The following is an 18,767-nucleotide window of genomic DNA, read 5'->3' as shown; positions in this document are numbered from 1 at the left end:
AATTTTTACAAGGGGTAAAAGGAGAGAAATCTTCCAAAAATGTGTAACCCAATTTCTCTCGAGTAAGAAAATACCTCATATGTGTATGTCAAGTGTTTGGTGGGCGCAGTAGAGGGCTTTTGGGGCATGTCACATTTAGGAAGCCCCTATGGTGCCAGAACAGCAAAAAAAAAAAAAAAAGAAACACATGGCATACTATTTTGGAAAATAAACCCCTCAAGGCACGTAACAAGCGGTCCAGTGAGCCTTAACACCCCACAGGTGTTTGACGACTTTTCGTTAAAGTTGGATGTGTAAATTATTTTTTTCTTCACTAAAATGCTAGTTTTCCCTCAAATTCTAATTTTTTACAAGGGATAATAGGACAAACTGGCCCCCAAAATTTGTAACCCCATCTCTTCTGAGTATAGCAATACCCCATGTTAGGACGTAAAATGCTTTGCAGGCGAACTACAATGCTCAGAAGAGAAGGAGTCACATTTGGCTTTTGAAAAGCAAATTTTGCTGAAATGGTTTTTCGGGGGCATGTCACATTTAGGAAGCCCCTATGGTGCCAGAACAGCAAAAAGAAAAAACATGGCATACTATTTTGGAAAATAAACCCCTCAAGACACGTAACAAGGGGTCCAGTGAGCCTTAACACCCCACAGGTGTTTGACGGCTTTTCGTTAAATTTGGATGTGTAAATGATTATTTTTTTCACAAAAATGCTAGTTTTCCCTCAAGTTAAAATTTTTACAAGGGGTAATAGGACAAAATGCCCCTCAAAATTTTAAACCCCATCTCTTCTGAGTGTGGAAATACCTCATGTGTGGATGTCAAGTGCTCTGCTGGCGCACTACAATGCTCAGAAGAGGAGGAGCACCATTGAGCTTTTGGGGAAAAAAAAATGTTTGGAATGGAAGTCAGGGGCCATGTGCGTTTACAAAGCACCCCTCCCCCCCCCTGTGGTGCCAGAACAGTGGACCCCCCCCCCCCACATGTGACCCTATTTTGGAAACTACACCCCTAACAGAATTTAATAAGGGGTGCAGTGAGTATTTACACCCCACTGGCGTAAATTACATTTTTCATTATCGCGGACCACTGTTCCAAAAATCTGTCAGACACCTGTGGGGTGTAAATGCTCACTGCACCCCTTATTACATTACGTGAGGCGTGTAGTTTCCAAAATGGGGTTACATGTGGGGGGATCCATTGTTCTGGCACTACAGGGGCTTTGTAAACACACGTGGCCTTCAATTCCGGACAAATTTTCTCTTTAAAAGCCCAATGGCTCCTTCCCTTCTGAGCATTGTAGTTCACCCGCAGAGCACTTTACATCCACATATCGGGTATGTACTTACTCAGAAGAAATGGGGTTACAAATTTTTTTTTTCCCTATTTTCCCTTGTGAAAATGAAAAATGTAGGATAACACCAGCATTTTAGTGAAACATTTTTTTTTTTTTCCATCCAACTTTGAAGAATTTTAATTAAACACCTGTGGGGTGTTAAGGCTCACTATACCCCTTGTTACGTTCCGTGAGGGGTGTAGTTTCCAAAATGGGCTCACATGTGGGTATTTCTTTTTTTGCGTTTATGTCAGAACCGCTGTAAAATCAGCCACCCCTGTGCAAATCACCAATTTAGGCCTCAAATGTACATGGTGCGCTCTCACTCCTGAGCCTTGTTGTGCACCCGCAGAGCATTTTCCGCCCACATATGGGGTGTTTTCGTACTCAGGAGAAATTGTGTTACTAATTTTGGGGGTCTTTTTTTCTTTTAACGCTTGTGAAAATAAAAAGTATGGGGCAACACCAGCATGTTAGTGTTAATTTTATTTCTTTTTTTACACTAACAAGCTGGTGTAGCCCCCAACTTTTCCTTTTCATAAGGGGTAAAAGGAGAAAAAGCCCCCCAAAATTTGTAGTGCAATTTCTCCCGAGTATGGAAATACCCCATATGTGGCCTTAAACTGTTTTCTCGAAATACGACAGGGCTCCAAAGTGAGAGAGCTCCATGTGCATTTGAGGACTAAATTAGGGATCGCATAGGGGTGGACATAGGGGTATTCTATGCCAGTGATTCCAAAACAGGAGGCCTCCATCTGTTGCTAAATTCCCATGGTGGCCATGGTTTACTTAGAGTGTTGTGTAGTTTTCTTTGTGTTTTAATTCCCTACAATTTTTTTCCACAGTATTTACTAAAGTTTCCCTACATTTTGCTTTTTTTTTTTACACGCTCTGATCTGTAGGGTTTTCCTCAGATGAAATCAACCACCTTTTCTGTGGAAACTGAAAGGATTTCTCCCTGGAGATAGCTCTAGGATCGTCTTTGACACTGCCACAGGACACGTTTCCACTTCAATAAACTGGCAAACAACAGTACTTTATGCAAGTCCGTCCCCTCGCAAGCTTTATTAGACATGTTGCAGGATAAATAAAAACATAGAAACACAGGAACAAAATAAAAGCCTAGACCGTCCACTCACTAACTAAACAATCCAGCATGCCCTGACTATCCACTGGTGGGCTTTTCCCGGCCAGTTAAACTTATGCCTCCTGCAACCTTCTACTCACTGTTCACACACAGCATTTCCAACCTCTTGCTGTGTGTCTCGTCCACATCACTCTTTGCGGCCACTCACAGCTCTGGCTGTGTGTTCCTCTAAAGGACCCCTGCCTCTCCCTACAGCCACCTAGCTGTCTTCTAGGGAGAGCCCCAACTATTGTGTCTATCTTCTTTTCAAACACACTTCTCCGTTTTGCAACCTCATTAATTAGGCCACAGATGGAGGTTTCTCCAGGGTGAGCTAGGGAAATACACCCTTGTCTTGCCACAGTGTCAAATGCTCCCCCCTTCCCCCCTCTGCTCAGACCACCGGGAAGGAGCACTTGTATTCAAAAGGCAGAGTCCAACTGCCTTTTTTTTCTTGAACAACTTCATCCAACAAGTTTTGAGGCACTTGGCTTACTTATTCAGCAGATTTTATATGCACCACTTCAATGGCGCACCCTTCTTTCATTCGCACTTTCAAGACTTTTGGTCACCTTTGACAAATTCCTTGTAAAAGGCTTTATTCCTGTCACACCTTTCCAATGCCAGGTTCTTCACTTTGGTCTGTGCAGTGCTCTGGACACTAGGTGCGGACAAGGCAGATGCTCCAGGCCTTTGTCTTCTTCTGTCACCGGTACGGCCATCGACCAACCTTTGCTGGTGGCCAACCAAGCCTGTATCACCCATTTGCAGGACTTCTGTATTATCTACAGACATCTCTGTAGCTTCTTTTCCAGTCACCCCTTCCAGATGACCTCGCAATTCTAGCCCCACCTTGGGCTCATCTTCAGATGGAGGATGGAACACATGTTCCTGTACCTGATCCGTTTCTGATTTTACTGAAGATTCTGTTTCAGTCAGAGGCACACTTGCCACTTGAGTCTCTGGATCCTCTTGGACTTGACTCACGATCTGTTCTTCAGCTCTCCCAGCAGTCTGGCAGACCCCTATCTGACATATATCTAGTGACTGCTGACACTCCCTATCTTCCTAGTGTGTGGTGCAAGTTAAGTGTTCTATAAGGTGTACCCGCTCTAGTTACCTGACAGTCTTCCCATAATTGCTGAAAATATGTCCCCAGTACTACATCATACTCCAAGGAGGGCTCTATTGCAACCTTGTGACTCACAGTACCATAGGGGGTAGAAAAACAGACATTAACAGTTTTATAACCCCAAATCTGAGAGGCCATCATATGTCGATTTTATCATATGTCGGGGCCATCGCATGTCGGGGTGGTTACTGTACACGGGTGCACGCTGCTGTGGCAAGTACAAGACATGTAAAAAAAAAAAAAGGAAAATGGCAGCAGCACACTTGGTCAGCAAAATGGAGGCTCTTAGCGCACTTTTTGATCAAAACGTGTCCCCCCATCCACCACGCGCAGGTGGCCTCATATAGGATGGGACCCTAACATTCACTCACCTCAGGCTGGGCGACATGCTGGATCCACTAACAACCTAAAACCACCTCCTGTGAAAATAGGGGAGGGGATGCACGGCTACAGAGGGAGCCACTCCCCCCACATTGCACAGCAAAAAACAAAATGAAACAAAAATGTAGTCAGCACCTAGCCCAATACACGGTGCAAGCTGCTGTGGCAAGTACAAGACATGTAAAAAAAAAAAAAAAGAAAGAAAATGGCAGCAGCACACTTGGTCAACAAAATGGAGGCTCTTAGTGCACTTTTTGATCAAAACGTGTCCCCCCATCCACCAAGCGGAGGTGGCCTCATTTAGGATGGGACACTAACATTCACTCACCTAAGGCTGGGCGACATGCTGGATCCACTAACAACCTAAAACCACCTCCTGTGAAAATAGGGGAGGGGATGCACGGCTACAGAGGGAGCCACTCCCCCCACATTGCACAGCAAAAACAAAATGAATCAAGAATGTAGCCAGCACCTAGCCCAGTACACGGGTGTACGCTGCTGTGGCAAGTACAAGACATGTACTTGCTGGCAGCAGCACACTTGGTCAACAAAATGGAGGCTCTCAGCGCACTTTTTTATCAAAACTTGTCCCCCCATCCACTACACGGAGGTGGCCTCATATAGGATGGGACCATAAAATGAACTCACCTTTTTTTTCTTATTTTTTACATGTCTTGTACATGCCACAGCAGCGTGCACCCGTGTATTGGGCTAGGTGCTGGCTACATTTTTGTTTCATTTTGTTTTTACTGTGCAATGTGGGGGGAGTGACTCCCTCTGTAGCCGTGCATCCCCTCCCCTATTTTCACAGGAGGTGGTTTTAGGTTGTTAGTGGATCCAGCATGTCGCCCAGCATGAGGTGAGTGAATGTGAGGGTCCCATCCTATATGAGGCCACCTCCGCGTGGTGGATGGGGGGGACACGTTTTGATCAAAAAGTGCGCTAAGAGCCTCCATTTTGTTGACCAAGTGTGCTGCTGCCATTTTCTTTTTTTTTTTTTTTTTACATGACAAATGAAAATTCACCTCAGAATTTGCAGGAAAACTGGGGAAGATTTAAAACCTGTACAGAGGAAGAGTGGCGTAGTTGCCCATAGCAACCAATCAGATTGCTTCTTCTTTGATTTTTAAAGAGGTCTGTGAAAAATGCAAAGAGCGATCTGATTGGTTACTATGGGCAACTGCACCACTCTTCTTTTACACAGGTTTTGATAAATCTCCCCCACTATTCCCATTAACAGGAGTCCTGCAAGACCAGTCCTTGAGGGGAAATCTTTGGTAAGTTCCCACATTTTTTTCCCCCAGGACTTGACCCCTGTTTACAAGCATTTCTCCTCCTTAGTGACTGGTTTGGGTCTGAACACTCAGACCCTGATGGATCAAAAACTGATGACATATCTCTAAGAAAAGTATTTTTGTAATGACAGTACCCATTTAGACTTTGCTATAAAACCTCAAAACTTCAAGTCCTCAAGAACATAATCCTGTACTAGGGAGCTGTAAAACTTGTTAACCTAATTTTGTGGATTGATGCACCAAAAAAGTATATACACAGAGAGATAGATAGAGAGATAGATAGAGAGATGGATACAGAGACAAATGCAGGAATGAGTCTGCACCACACCAAAGTATGGTAAAAAAAAGAAGTGTGCACGGTTCAAGATGCAACATTTCAATGGCCTCTCGCCATCTTTCTTAAAGGGGTACTCCGGCGCTTAGATATCTTATCCCCTACCCAAAGGATAGATGATAAGATGCCTGATCGCGGGGGTCCAGCCGCTGGGGACCCCCGTGATCTTGCACGCCGCACCCTGTTAAAATCAGTCCCCGGAGCGTGTTCGCTTCAGGTCTGATTACTGTCGATCACGGGGCCGGAGCGTTGTGATGTCAAGGCTCTGCCCCGTTTGACGTCACGCTCCGCCCCCTCAATGCAAGCCTATGGGAGGGGGCGTGACAGCTGTCATGCCCCCTCCCATAGGCTTGCATTGAAGGGAGCGGAGCGTGACATCAAACGGGGCGGAGCCTTGAAGTCCCAACACTCCGGCCCCGTGATCGACAGTAATCAGACCCGGAGCGAACACACTCCGGGGACTGATTTTAACGGGGTGCAGCGTGCAAGATCACGGGGGTCCCCAGCGGCGGGACCCTCGCGATCAGGCATCTTATCCCCTATCCTTTGGAATTACAAGTGTCACATATTTATGTGGTATCAAATGATTACAATTAGAGATGAGCGAACTTTTGAAAAATTTGATTCGTCCGATTTGCTGAATTTTTCGAAAAAAATTTGGTTCAATCAGAATTTATTTGCGGCAAATCTGTATTAAAAAAGGCTATTTCTGGCCTACAGAAAGCCTCAATAGGGGTGTAGAACACTTTGCTGTGGAGTGTGCTTGGGGAGTTAAATAATATTGTTATTCAGAATAACATGCAGATTACCGGCATCACTTTTAGAATCACTGCCAAAGAGCAGCACAATGACAGAGCCTGGAGGTGGCATTAGTATGAAGAGACCATATAGTGGCTGAATGACACAGCGTGGAGGTTTTGGCAGAATGAGGAGATCATATAGTGGCTGAATGACCCAGCGTGGAGGTGATGGCAGCATGAGGAGACCATATAGTGGCTGAATGACACAGCGTGGAGGTGGCGGCAGCATGTGGAGACCATATAGTGGCTGGATGACATAGCTTGGATGAGGCTGAAGCATGTGGAGACCATATAGTGGCTGAATGACAGCGTGGAGGTGTTGGCAGCATGAAGAGACCATATAGTGGTTGAATGACACAGCGTGGAGGTGTTGGCAGCATGAGGAGACCATGTAGTGGCTGAATGACACAGCATGGAGGTGTTGGCAGCAAGAGAAGACCACATAGTGTCTGAATGGCAAATACAGGAGTTGGCAGCAGCATGAGTAGACACTAGGCCTTCACAAATTTTTATTCCCAGACCCAGTCCCGGCAGAATCAGTAAACCATACATTGCCTGAATGGCACAGCCTGGAGTTGGCTGAAGCATGAGGAGACCATATAGTTTCTGAATGGCACAGCCTGGAGTTGGTGGCAGATGAGGAGACAATAGGGCCTCACAATCTCTAATAATAAAAGATGAATTTGAAGATGTATGGTACCAAGTGCTACCATAAACATATATAGGTAATGTCCTAGGCTCAGCAGCATCACTAAACCATGTAGTTGCTATATGACACATACAGGAGCAGGCGGCAGCATGAGTACACAAGAGGGGTTCACAACCCCTAACATTAAAAGGTGAATGTTGAAATCTCTATTGAAGATGCGTGTTAGCTAGTGCTACCATCCAAAAATTTAAGTCTCAATCCCAGCAGCATCAATAAGCCATGCAGTTGCTATATGACACAGACAGGAGCAGTCAGCAGCAGGAGTACACAAGAGGGTTTCATAACCCCTAAGATTGAATGATAAACGTTGAAATCTCAATGAAGCATGCATGTAAGCTAGTGCTAACATCCAAAAATTTAAGGACCAAGCCCAGCAGCATCAGTAAGCCAAGTAGTTCCTGAAACACACAGTCAAGAGCAGGCATAAGCAGTACACAAGAGGGTTTCATAACCCCATACATTGAAAGATCAATGTGGAAATTTCTATTAAAGGGGTACTCCGGTGCCTGATCATGGGAGTCCCGCAGCTGGGGACGCCCGCGATCATGCACGCGGCACCCCGTTTGTAATCAGTCCCTGGAGCGTGTTCGCTCTTGGTCTGATTACGCTCGACCCCAGGGCCGGCAGCGTGTGACATCACGCCTCCACCCCTGTGTGACGTCACGCTCCGCCCCTCAATGCAAGCCTACGGGAGGGGGCGTGATACCTGAGTGTTCGCTCCGGGGACTGATTACAAACGGGGTGCCGCGTGCATGATCGCGGGCGTCCCCAGCTGCGGGACTCCCGCGATCAGGCATCTTATCCCCTATCCTTTGGATAGGGGATAAGATGTGTAAGCACCGGAGTACCCCTTTAAGCATGTATTTAGCTAGTGTTAAACATCCAAAAATGTAAGGCCCAAGCCTATTAGCATCAATAAGTCAAGTAGTTCCTGAAACACACAGTCAGGAGCAGGCATCAGCAGTAAACCAGAGGGTTTCATAACCCCTAATATTTAAAGATCAATGAGGAAATTTCTATTAAACATGTATTTAGCTAGTGCTAAACATCTGAAAATGTAAGGCCCAAGCCCAGATGCATCAGTAAGCCAAGTAGTTCCTAAAAGACACAGGAGCAGGCATCAGCAGTACACCCGAGGGTTTCATAACCCCTTATATTGAAAGATCAATGTTGAAATTTCTATTTAGTATGTATTTAGCTAGTGCTAAACATCCAAAAATTTAAGGCCCAAGCCCAGAAGCATCAGCAAGCCAAGTAGTTCCTGAAACACACAGTCAGGAGCAGGCATCAGCAGTACACCAGAGGGTTTCATAACCCCTAAGATTGAAAGATCAATGTTGAAATTTCTATTAAGCATGTATTTAGCTAGTGCTAAACATCCAAAAATGTAAGGCCCAAGCCCAGAAGCATCAGTAAGCCAAGTAATTCCTGAAAGACACAGGGGCAGTCAGGAGCAGGCATCAGCAGTACACAAGAGGGTTTCATAACCCCTTACATTGAAAGATCAAGCTTGAAATCTCAATTATGCATTTATGTTAGCTAGTACTACCATAACATATATAGAATTAATATCCCAGTCCCAGTAGCATCAGAAAACAATATATTGGCTGAATGACACAGCCTGGAGGTGGGGAAAGCATAAGGAGCACATAAAGTGTCTGAATGGCACAGCCTGGAGGTGGCTTAAGCATGAGAATATCATATAATGGCTGAATGGCACAGCCTGGAGGTGGCATCAGGAGTCCTGAAAGTGACCCTAATGCAAGGAATTTCTGGAACTGGGGACCAGCACCTTAATTATGTTTTGCAGTATCCATGGAAGCACAATAAGAGATTCTGGAGGTGGCAGCATCAGCATGAGGAGACCATATTGCGGAACAATGACAGAGTCTGGATGTGGTAGCAATAGCATGAGGAGACCATAGAGCAGCACAATGACAGAGCCTGGAGGTGGCGGCAGCAGCAGCATGAGGGCCATGCCAACTGTGGGTTGAGTGTAAGGAACCCACCGACTGTTTATTGGGGGTGACGGATGTCACTTGAGATGAATTGGATGACCGAGTGAACCGATCAATCAAGGCTGCTGGGTTGCTGGTCGCAATATGACTGCTAGGTGACACCGGGAGCTCAGACCTCTCACTGCGACTATGGCTGCCACACACCCCTACTCTGCTGTGACCTCTGCCTGCGCCTGATGAATTTAGGCTTCTGCCACTCCTCTGTGCACGTCCTGGCAATACTTTTTTTGACATACTTTTTGCGTATATGAGGGGAGTACAATACACTTCACTACACTTAAAACAGTGTTTGTCAAGAACAGCAGCAGGTGTGTACTATTGGCTGTCCTTTGACAGTATCTAGGCCCTTGACAGATTAACAAGTACAAAATAGAACACTACTTAGATGTAGGTATGCGGAATGCACTGATTAGGGCAGAAAAATGTGCTACAATATGCCTAAAAACTATGTATTTTTGTAAAACACCAGCCAGTGAGTACTTTAGTTTGAACTTTCACAGTATGTAGGCTCTTGACAGATTAACAGGTACAAAATGGTACACTACTTAGAAGTACGTATGCGGTATGCACTTATGAGGGCAGAAAAATGGGATGCAATGTGCTTACAACTCTGTAAAACACCAGCCCATGATTACTTTTGTCTGTCCTTTCACAGTACATAGGCCCTTGACAGATTAACAGGTAGACAATGGTACACTACTGTGATGTAGGTATGTGGTATGTATGTATGAGGGCAAAAAAATGCGCTGCAGTACACTTGAAAAACATATTTTCATAAAACAACACCCAGTGATTACTTTTCCCTGGCCTTTCACTGTATGTAGGCTTGTTACAGATTAACAGGTACAAAAAAGTGCACTAATTAGATGTAGGTATGTGGTATGTATGTATGAGGGCAAAAAAAAATGCGCTACAGTACACTTGGAAAACATATTTTCATAAAAAAACAGCCAGTGATTACTTTTCCCTGGCCTTTCACTGTATGTAGCCTTGTTACAGATTAACAAGTACAAAAAAGTGCACTACTTACATGTAGGTATGTGGTAGGCACGTATGAGGGAAAAAAAATGCGCTACAGTACACTTTCAATACGTATTTTCATAAAACAACAGCCAGTGATTAGTTTTCCCTGGCCTTTCACTGTATGTAACTAAAACAAGAAAGAAGAGTGCTCCATAGCGTAAAACCGCCACTCCAGGGTCCAATTTAAAGTGGTAAAAAAAACCTTACCGAAGGCGGTTGTGGAAACTCACACACAACAATGGTCTGCGTGGATGAGAGAGTACATCTGGTCTGCAGCCTCCCCGACCTGGGCAATATTCAACAGGTGAGGACTTCCAAGGGGCGGTGAGGGGTATCGGCGCTGGCCAAGATCGGACACGTCCGGTGAGTAAAAGATTTTTTTTTCAAATGGCATTTGAATAAAAAATATTTTACTCACCGGACATTTCCGATCTTGGCCAGTGCCTATACCCCCCACCGCCCCTTGGAAGTCCTCGCCTGTTTAATTTCACTGTATGTAGGTTTGTTATAGATTAACAGGAACAAAAAGGTGCACTACTTAGATGTAGGTATGTGGTATGCACGTATGAGGGCAAAAAAATGCGCTACAGTACACTTGGAAAACATATTTTCGTAAAACACCAGCCGGTGATTACTTTTGCCTGGACTTTCCCCAGTATCTAGACTTGTTACAGATTTACAGCTACAAAATAGTACACTGCTTTGATGTAGGTATGTGGTATGCACGTATGAGGGCAGAAAAATGCACTACAGTCCACTGAAAAAACTTATTTTTGCACAACAGCAGCAGTACACAACAGTGCAGCACCACAAAAAAATAAAAAAAATAAATGTGTATTAAACCCAAAATTGCACTCTGTCAAAGAGTATTAAGAATGGAATGAACTGCTGGTTATTATACCGTCTACAGACTAGTATAAGCAGTAGATGATTTCTTATGGAAAACATACACAGAATTCCGCTGATAAATTATTCATGTGATACATTCATGCAGCTTGTTGAAGTGTATGAGGCAACGAAAAGCTATCTGCCCCTCTCTGATAAAATGCTAAATAAAGTGACTGGGAGGTTAATGGCTGGCGTAAAAATCCTTTTCAGTGAGAAAAAGCAAAGCACTGCACTGCTCTCTGTCCACAACGCTGATGTGACCAACAACTGGAAGTGGAATGCTGCGGTATGATCAATTCAGCGTGTCTATGTAACACACACAGACACGCAGTCCGTCCTATTCCTCTGCAGTGTATGGCATGAAATGAGCAGCCGCAAAATGGCTGCCGATTATATAGGGCTGTGACATCACAGGGGTGAATGGCTGCTGATAGGCTGCATCTCGCATGTGATTCACGGTCATTCCGCCTACCTCCCTTCCCGCCTTGCCTTCCCGCCTTCCCAGCATCCCCTGCCCCATGTACTGACATGTGGATCCACCATTTAAGGTGTCCTGGAGCCTGGAACGCTGTAAAATGGAGTTTAATGAAGCAATTTACGCAATAGAATCACAGCGATATTCGCATTCCAACAATCCAATAGAAAGAATGTGATTTATTCACCCATCCAAATACAATGGTGCACAAAAATCTGGAGAAGAAGAAACCCTTGGTCGAGTTTCTGGCAGGCTAAGCACCCACATTTATCCTCAGGATAAAAGCTCTACACCGTGCGGCTCTATCTTTATTTTTGGTCTATATGTATTAATAGATATATAATGTTTTTTTGAAGTTATTTCTTTTCTGGCATAAACAATGTGATTTCAATAACATGTTAACCCCTTAATGACAATGGACGTAAATGTATGTCATGGTGACGTGGTACTTAGCGCACCATGACGTACATTTACGCGCCGCCATGATCGTGAGCACCAGAGCGGTGCTCGCGTCATGCACGGCAGGTCCCGGCTGCTATCAGCAGCCAGGGACCCACCATTAACCCCTCAGATGCCGTGATCAATACAGATCACGGCATCTGCAGCAGTGCGGTACTTTGGATGAACGGATCGCTCGCAGCGCTGCTGTGGGGATCCGATCATCCAGCATGGCGGCCGGAGGTCCCCTCACCTGGCTCCGGCCTTCTTCTGGAGTCTTCTGCTCTGGTCTGAGATTGAGCAGACCAGAGCAGAAGATCACCGATAATACTGAGCAGTGCTATATCCTATACATAGCACTGAACAGTATTAGCAATCAACTGATTGCTATGAATATTCCCCTATGGGGACAAAAAAAAGTTTTAAAAAAATAAGGTAAATAAATGTAAAATAAAAAAGTTAAAAAATTAGAAAAATCCCCTCCCCCAATAAAAAAGTAAAATGTCAGTATTTCCCATTTACCCCCCAAAAAGCGTAAAAAAATTAATACACATATTTGGTATCGCCATGTGTGTAAAAGTCTGAACTATTAAAGTATATTGTTAATTATCCCATATGGTGTACAACGTAAACGTAAAAATTTAAAAAAAAAAAAAGGCCAAAATTGCTGGTTTTTTTGTCACATTTTCTTCCCAAAAAAATTTATAAAAAATGTATAAAAAGTAAAACCTAAGCAAAAATGGTACTGATAAAAACTACAGATCATGGTGCAAAAAATTAACCCTCATATCGCCCCATATACGGAAAAATTTGAAAGTTATAGGTGGTCAAACATACTAATTTAGTTAAAATGGTTTGAGATTTTTTTTATAGAAAAGCATATGTATCATTTTAATCATATTGACCCACAGAATAATGAAAACTAATGTCCTTTTTACCGGAAAGTCTACAGCGTGAAAACAAAATCTTCCAAAATTTGCTAAAGTGCGGTTTTCTTTTCAATTTTCCCACATAAATAATATTTGTTTGGTTGCGCCGTACATTTGATGGTAAAATAAGTGATGCAATTACAAAGGACAATTGGTGACACAAAAAAAAAGCCGTAATATGGGTCTGTGGATGGAAATATAAGAGTTATGATTTTTAGAAGGCGAAGAGGAAAAAACGAAAATGCAAAAATAAAATTGGTCTGGTCCTCAACCCTTTAACAACCAAGGACGCATATTTACGTCCTTGGTCGGCTCCCGCGATATAACGCGGGTGACGCGGTGACCCCGCATCATATCGGGTTGGTCCCGGCATGTATCTGAAGCCGTGACCCGGGGCTATCGCGGTGCCGCGTGCTATTAACCCTTTAGACGCCGCGTTGAAAGTTGAACGCCGCTTCTAAAATGAAAGTGAAAGCTGCCTAGCTGCCTTACCTTCCTCTGACGTGTCCCTTCGGCGATTGATTGCTCCAAGCCTGAGATGCAGTCTTGAGCAACCGAACGCCGATAACACTGATCAATGCAAAGCTATGGCTTTGCAGTAAACAGGGTATAAGATCAGTGTGTGCAGTGTTATAGGTCCCTATGGGAGCTATAACACTGCAAAAAAAAAGTGTAAAAAAAAGTTTCTAAATTTCATTTAACCCTTTCCCTAATAAAAGTTTGAATCACCCCCCTTTTCCCATAAAAAAAAACATGTAAATAATAATAAATATAAACATATGTGGTATCGCCGCGTGCGTAAATGTCCGAACTATAAAAATATATAATTAATTAAACCGCATGGTCAATGGCGTACACGCAAAAAAATTCCAAAGTCCAAAATAACGTATTTTTGGTCCCTTTTTATATCATGAAAAAATGAATAAAAAGCGATCAAAAAGTCCGATCAATACAAAAAAGGTACCGATAAAATCATCAGATCACGATGCAAAAAATGAGTCCTCATACCACTCCATATGCGGTAAAATAAAAAAGTTAAAGGGGTCAGAAGATGACAATTTTAAATGTATAAATTTTCCTGCATGTAGTTATGATTTTTTCCAGAAGTACAACAAAATCAAACCTATATAAGTAGGGTATCATTTTAATCATATAGATCTACAGAATAAAGAGAAGGTGTCATTTTTACCAAAAAATTTACTGCGTAGAAACGGAAGCCCCCAAAAGTTACAAAATGGCGTATGTTCTTCAATTTCGTTGCACAATGATTTTTTTTCCCGTTTTGCCGTAGATTTTTTGGTACAATGACTGCAAATCACTGCAAAGTAGAATTGGTGGTGCAAAAAATAAGCCATCATATGGATTTTTTGGTGCAAAATTGAAAGGGTTATGATTTTTAAAAGGTGAGGAGGAAAAAACGAAAGTGCAAAAACGGAAAAACCCGTGGTCCTAAGGCCAAAATGGACCTGGTCCTTAAGGGGTTAACTTGATTGGGTTGTTAAGATTGCAGTGCAAGACTCTATGTGTGTTTTTTTATTTTTTTTATTAACCTTTACAAAATTAAAATACTTTTAGGAAAACAAAGTAATTATTTAGCCCTTTTAACACTTTTTTTTTACCCCACCCCCCACCACTTAATCCCGTAAGGCCCATTTTAGCCTTAAGGACCAGACCAATTTTATTTTTGCATTTTCATTTTTTCCTCCTCACCTTCTAAAAATCATAACTCTCTTATATTTCCACAGACCAATATGAGGGCTTGTTTTTTGCGTCACCAATGGTACTTTCTAATGGTGGCGAGTCTGTGGGGAGGTGCGGCCCATAGACTGGTTTGAGTGGCATTGGGGCCGCTCGGCCAGTGGGTCGTTCCCCCCCCCCCCCCCCCGTGGGCACTGGTGCCGTGGCGGTGGTGGTCCCCTGCCCGGTGCTACGCCATTTTATGCTAGGAATGTTAGGGACCCACTCTAAACAGGTGGCCTTGACGTGGCAAGTGGGCTTGTACTTTTTGATCAAAAATGTATACTAACAACCTGTTAGTTTTTGATATTATGCTGAAGCAATTAGATCATTATACAAGATTGTAGATGTGCGACCATGCCTGTTTTTTCTACCTGAATTCACATTGTGTTTTCTATCCCTTCTTTTTTTTTTTTTTTTGAACATGTGTCTGCACTCTTCCCCACCCCCTCAGCCCAACCCTATATCAGTAGTAGTTAGCTACAAAAGGGCCATTTCTTTCCTAGCAGCCTCCCAGTCTGCCTGGGAGAGCAAGGTAAGTGTGCTGTAACACCTTGTTCACACTGGTGTGGTGCTGTGTGGCGTCCGTTGCCGCCGTGGCGCTGTGTCTGTGAGGGGGTGCAGCCCATAGACTGGTTTGAGTGGCATTGGGGCCGCTCTGCCAGTGGGTCCTCCCCCCCCCCATGGGCACTGGTGCCGCGGCGGTGGTGGTCGCCGCCCGGTGCTACGCCATTTTATGCTAGGGACGTTAGGGACCCACTCTAAATAGGTGGCCTTGACGTGGCGAGTGGGCTTGTACTTTTTGATCAAAAATGTATACTAACTACCTGTTAGTTTTTTGATAATATGCTGAGAAGCAATTAGATCATTATACAAGATTGTAGATGTGCGACCATGCCTGTTTTTTCTACGTGAATGTACTTTCTAATTACATCACAAATTCAGAAAATCGCTATTTAGAAAATGTTGGAAGGTTTTGTTTTCACGCTGTACACTTTCCGGTAAAAATGACATGTTTTCTTTATTCTGTGGGTCAATACAATTAAAATGATACCCATGTTATATGCTTTTCTATAATTTTATTGCTTAAAAAAAATCTCAAACCATTTTAACAAAATTTGTATGTTTGAAATTGCCCTATTTAGATTACCTATAACTTTCTAACTTTTCCGTATATGGGGCAATATGAGGGCTAATTTTTTGCGCCATGATCCGTATCAGTGCTTAGGTTTTACTTTTTATAAAAAAAATTTGGAATACGCACTTTTACGCACACGGTGATACCAAATGTGTGTATTAATTTTTTTTTACGCTTTTTGGGGGGTAAAATGGGAAAAAAGGACGTTTTACTTTTTTATTGGGGGAGGGGATTTTTCAAAATTTTTTTGCTTTTTTATTTTACTTTTTTACACTTTTTTATGTCCCCATAGGGGACTATTCATAGCAATCATTTGATTGCTAATACTGTTCAGTGCTATGTATAGGACATAGCACTGCTCAGTATTATCGGTAATCTTCTGCTCTGGTCTGCTCGATCTCAGACCAGAGCCCTTCACCGTACGGGATAATTAACAGTATATTTAAATAGGAGAAAAAATATAATCAAAGATAATTATATAACCAGTCCTCAAAAGGTAGTGAAAAAAGAAAGAAAAAAGAAAAAGAAAAGAACAAGTGATAGTGATTTAGGGTTAAAAATATACAATAATATGTGAGTGAATGAAAAATTATAAAAATGAGCTGATAAGGGTGAGTATAAAGGTTCACAATATCAAAAAAGAGTGGATAAGTGCAGAGTAAAAATCTGAAAAATTTGGGGTAATAAGAATATTAATTGTTATTAGACATCAAAAATAATATATGTAGATAACAAGAATGCCTGCAAAAGATGATAATCTTAAACAATCATATGCATTTATTAAATGATATCAAAATAATAATCAATGCCTGAGCAGGGCCCTTGCTCAGGCATGCAATCTGAATATTAAAATATAATGATTAAGAAGTGCCAACTATCTCAAAACGTGAAAATTAAAAATAGTCCTTTATAGCCGAAAAAATCTTATAAAATAAATTTGTATAAATAGCAGCAGTATTGAATATATTGTCCAGCGATCAAAGAGTCTGTATAATCCAGTAGTACTCCAATGTAAAACACAGTCACTTTAAACTGTAGCAAATGTTTCAATGTTTCATTCAGAAGATATAATGTAACTAATCCCTGTTATCCACTTGAGTCCCACAACAAGTGTTTGTAGGATACCAGTATTAGTAGCAAAGTATAGTTACAGTTGCTTAAATGAAATCAGGCACAGTACCTTATGGTTGTATTCACCATGATGGTCGGCAGCTGAATGGCTCCAGAGTTGCAGGCTCCGGGGACTGTGGAAGCCCAGTGCCTGCACGGACCAAATCAATCACCACCCTGGTATGGGTAGGAAGGTACCTTTAGTGCCGTAATTGGAAGGATGCGATAATCCCGATTGCTTTGATGTAGAGCGCTGGATTATAGATCGTGGGATAAATATGCAAACAAGCAGGAGTATCGTGCTTAGCACAGCTCAGTGGCCGGTCTGTAGGGAAATTGGTAGCGGCTGTCCGGTGTCCTCGTGGCGTGTGAATGGCGCGCTAATTCACAGTGGTCCACTAGTCCGGGTCCTGCAGCGCTGTCTAGGCGGTATCGGCTGATGAAAATATTAACCCCTTAAGGACTAAGGGTTTTTCCGTTTTTGCACTTTCGTTTTTTCCTCCTTACCTTTTAAAAATCATAACCCTTTCAATTTTCCACCTAAAAATCCATATTATGGCTTATTTTTTGCGTCGCCAATTCTACTTTGCAGTGACATTAGTCATTTTACCCAAAAATGCACGGCGAAACAGAAAAAAAAATCATTGTGCGACAAAATCGAAAAAAAACGCCATTTTGTAACTTTTGGGGGCTTTCGTTTCTACGCAGTGCATATTTCGGTAAAAATGACACCTTATCATTATTTTGTAGGTCCATACGGTTAAAATGATACCCTACTTATATAGGTTTGATTTTGTCGCACTTCTGGAAAAAATCATAACTACATGCAGGAAAATGTATACGTTTAAAAATGTCATCTTCTGACCCCTATAACTTTTTTATTTTTCCACGTACAGCGCAGTATAAGGACTCATTTTTTGCACCGTGATCTGAAGTTTTTATCGGTATGATTTTTGTTTTGATCGGACTTTTTGATCACTTTTAATCCATTTTTTTAATGGTATAAAAAGTGACCAAAATACGCTTTTTTGGACTTTGGAATTTTTTTGCGCGTACGCCATTGACCGTGCGGTTTAATTAATTATATATTTTTATAGTTCGGACATTTACGCAGGCGGCGATACCACATATGTTTATTTATTTTTTTTTTACACTGTTTTATTTTTTTATGGGAAAAGGGGGGTGATTCAAACTTTTATTAGGGAAGGGGTTAAATGACCTTTATTAACACTTTTTTTTTACTTTTTTTTTGCAGTGTTATAGGTCCCATAGGGACCTATAACACAGCACACACTGATCTCCTATGCTGATCACTGGCGTGTATTAACACGCCTGTGATCAGCATTATCGGCGCTTGACTGCTCCTGCCTGGATCTCAGGCACGGAGCAGTCATTCGTCGATCGGACACCAAGGAGGCAGGTAAGGGCCCTCCCGGTGTCCGATCAGCTGTTCGGCGGTCCCGAACAGCCCGACTGAGCAGCCGGGTCACTTTCAGTTTCACTTTAGAAGCGGCGGTCAGCTTTGACCGCCGCTTCTAAAGGGTTAATACCGCACATCGCCGCGATCGGCGATGTGTGGTATTAGCTGCGGGTCCCGGCCGTTGATGAGCGCCGGGACCGACGCGATATGATGCAGGATCGCGGCGCGATCCCGCTTCATATCGCGGGAGCCGGCGCAGGACGTAAATATACGTCCTGCGTCGTTAAGGGGTTAAACGAGGTTGAGATAGAAATGGCTGATAAGTATAAAACAAGGCTAGACACGTTTCACGACGTAATGTCGCATTCTTTAGTAGCCTGATTAGATTAAAAAACCCTTTTTTAATCTAATCAGACTACTGAAGCGCTGCTGGTGATCCGATCATCCATTCAAAGTACCACACTGCCGCAGATGCCGTGAT

The sequence above is a fragment of the Hyla sarda genome, chromosome 3, assembly GCF_029499605.1.
Source record: "Hyla sarda isolate aHylSar1 chromosome 3, aHylSar1.hap1, whole genome shotgun sequence".
Taxonomy (NCBI): Eukaryota; Metazoa; Chordata; class Amphibia; order Anura; family Hylidae; genus Hyla; species Hyla sarda.
Note: the sequence above shows the minus strand (reverse complement) of the source record.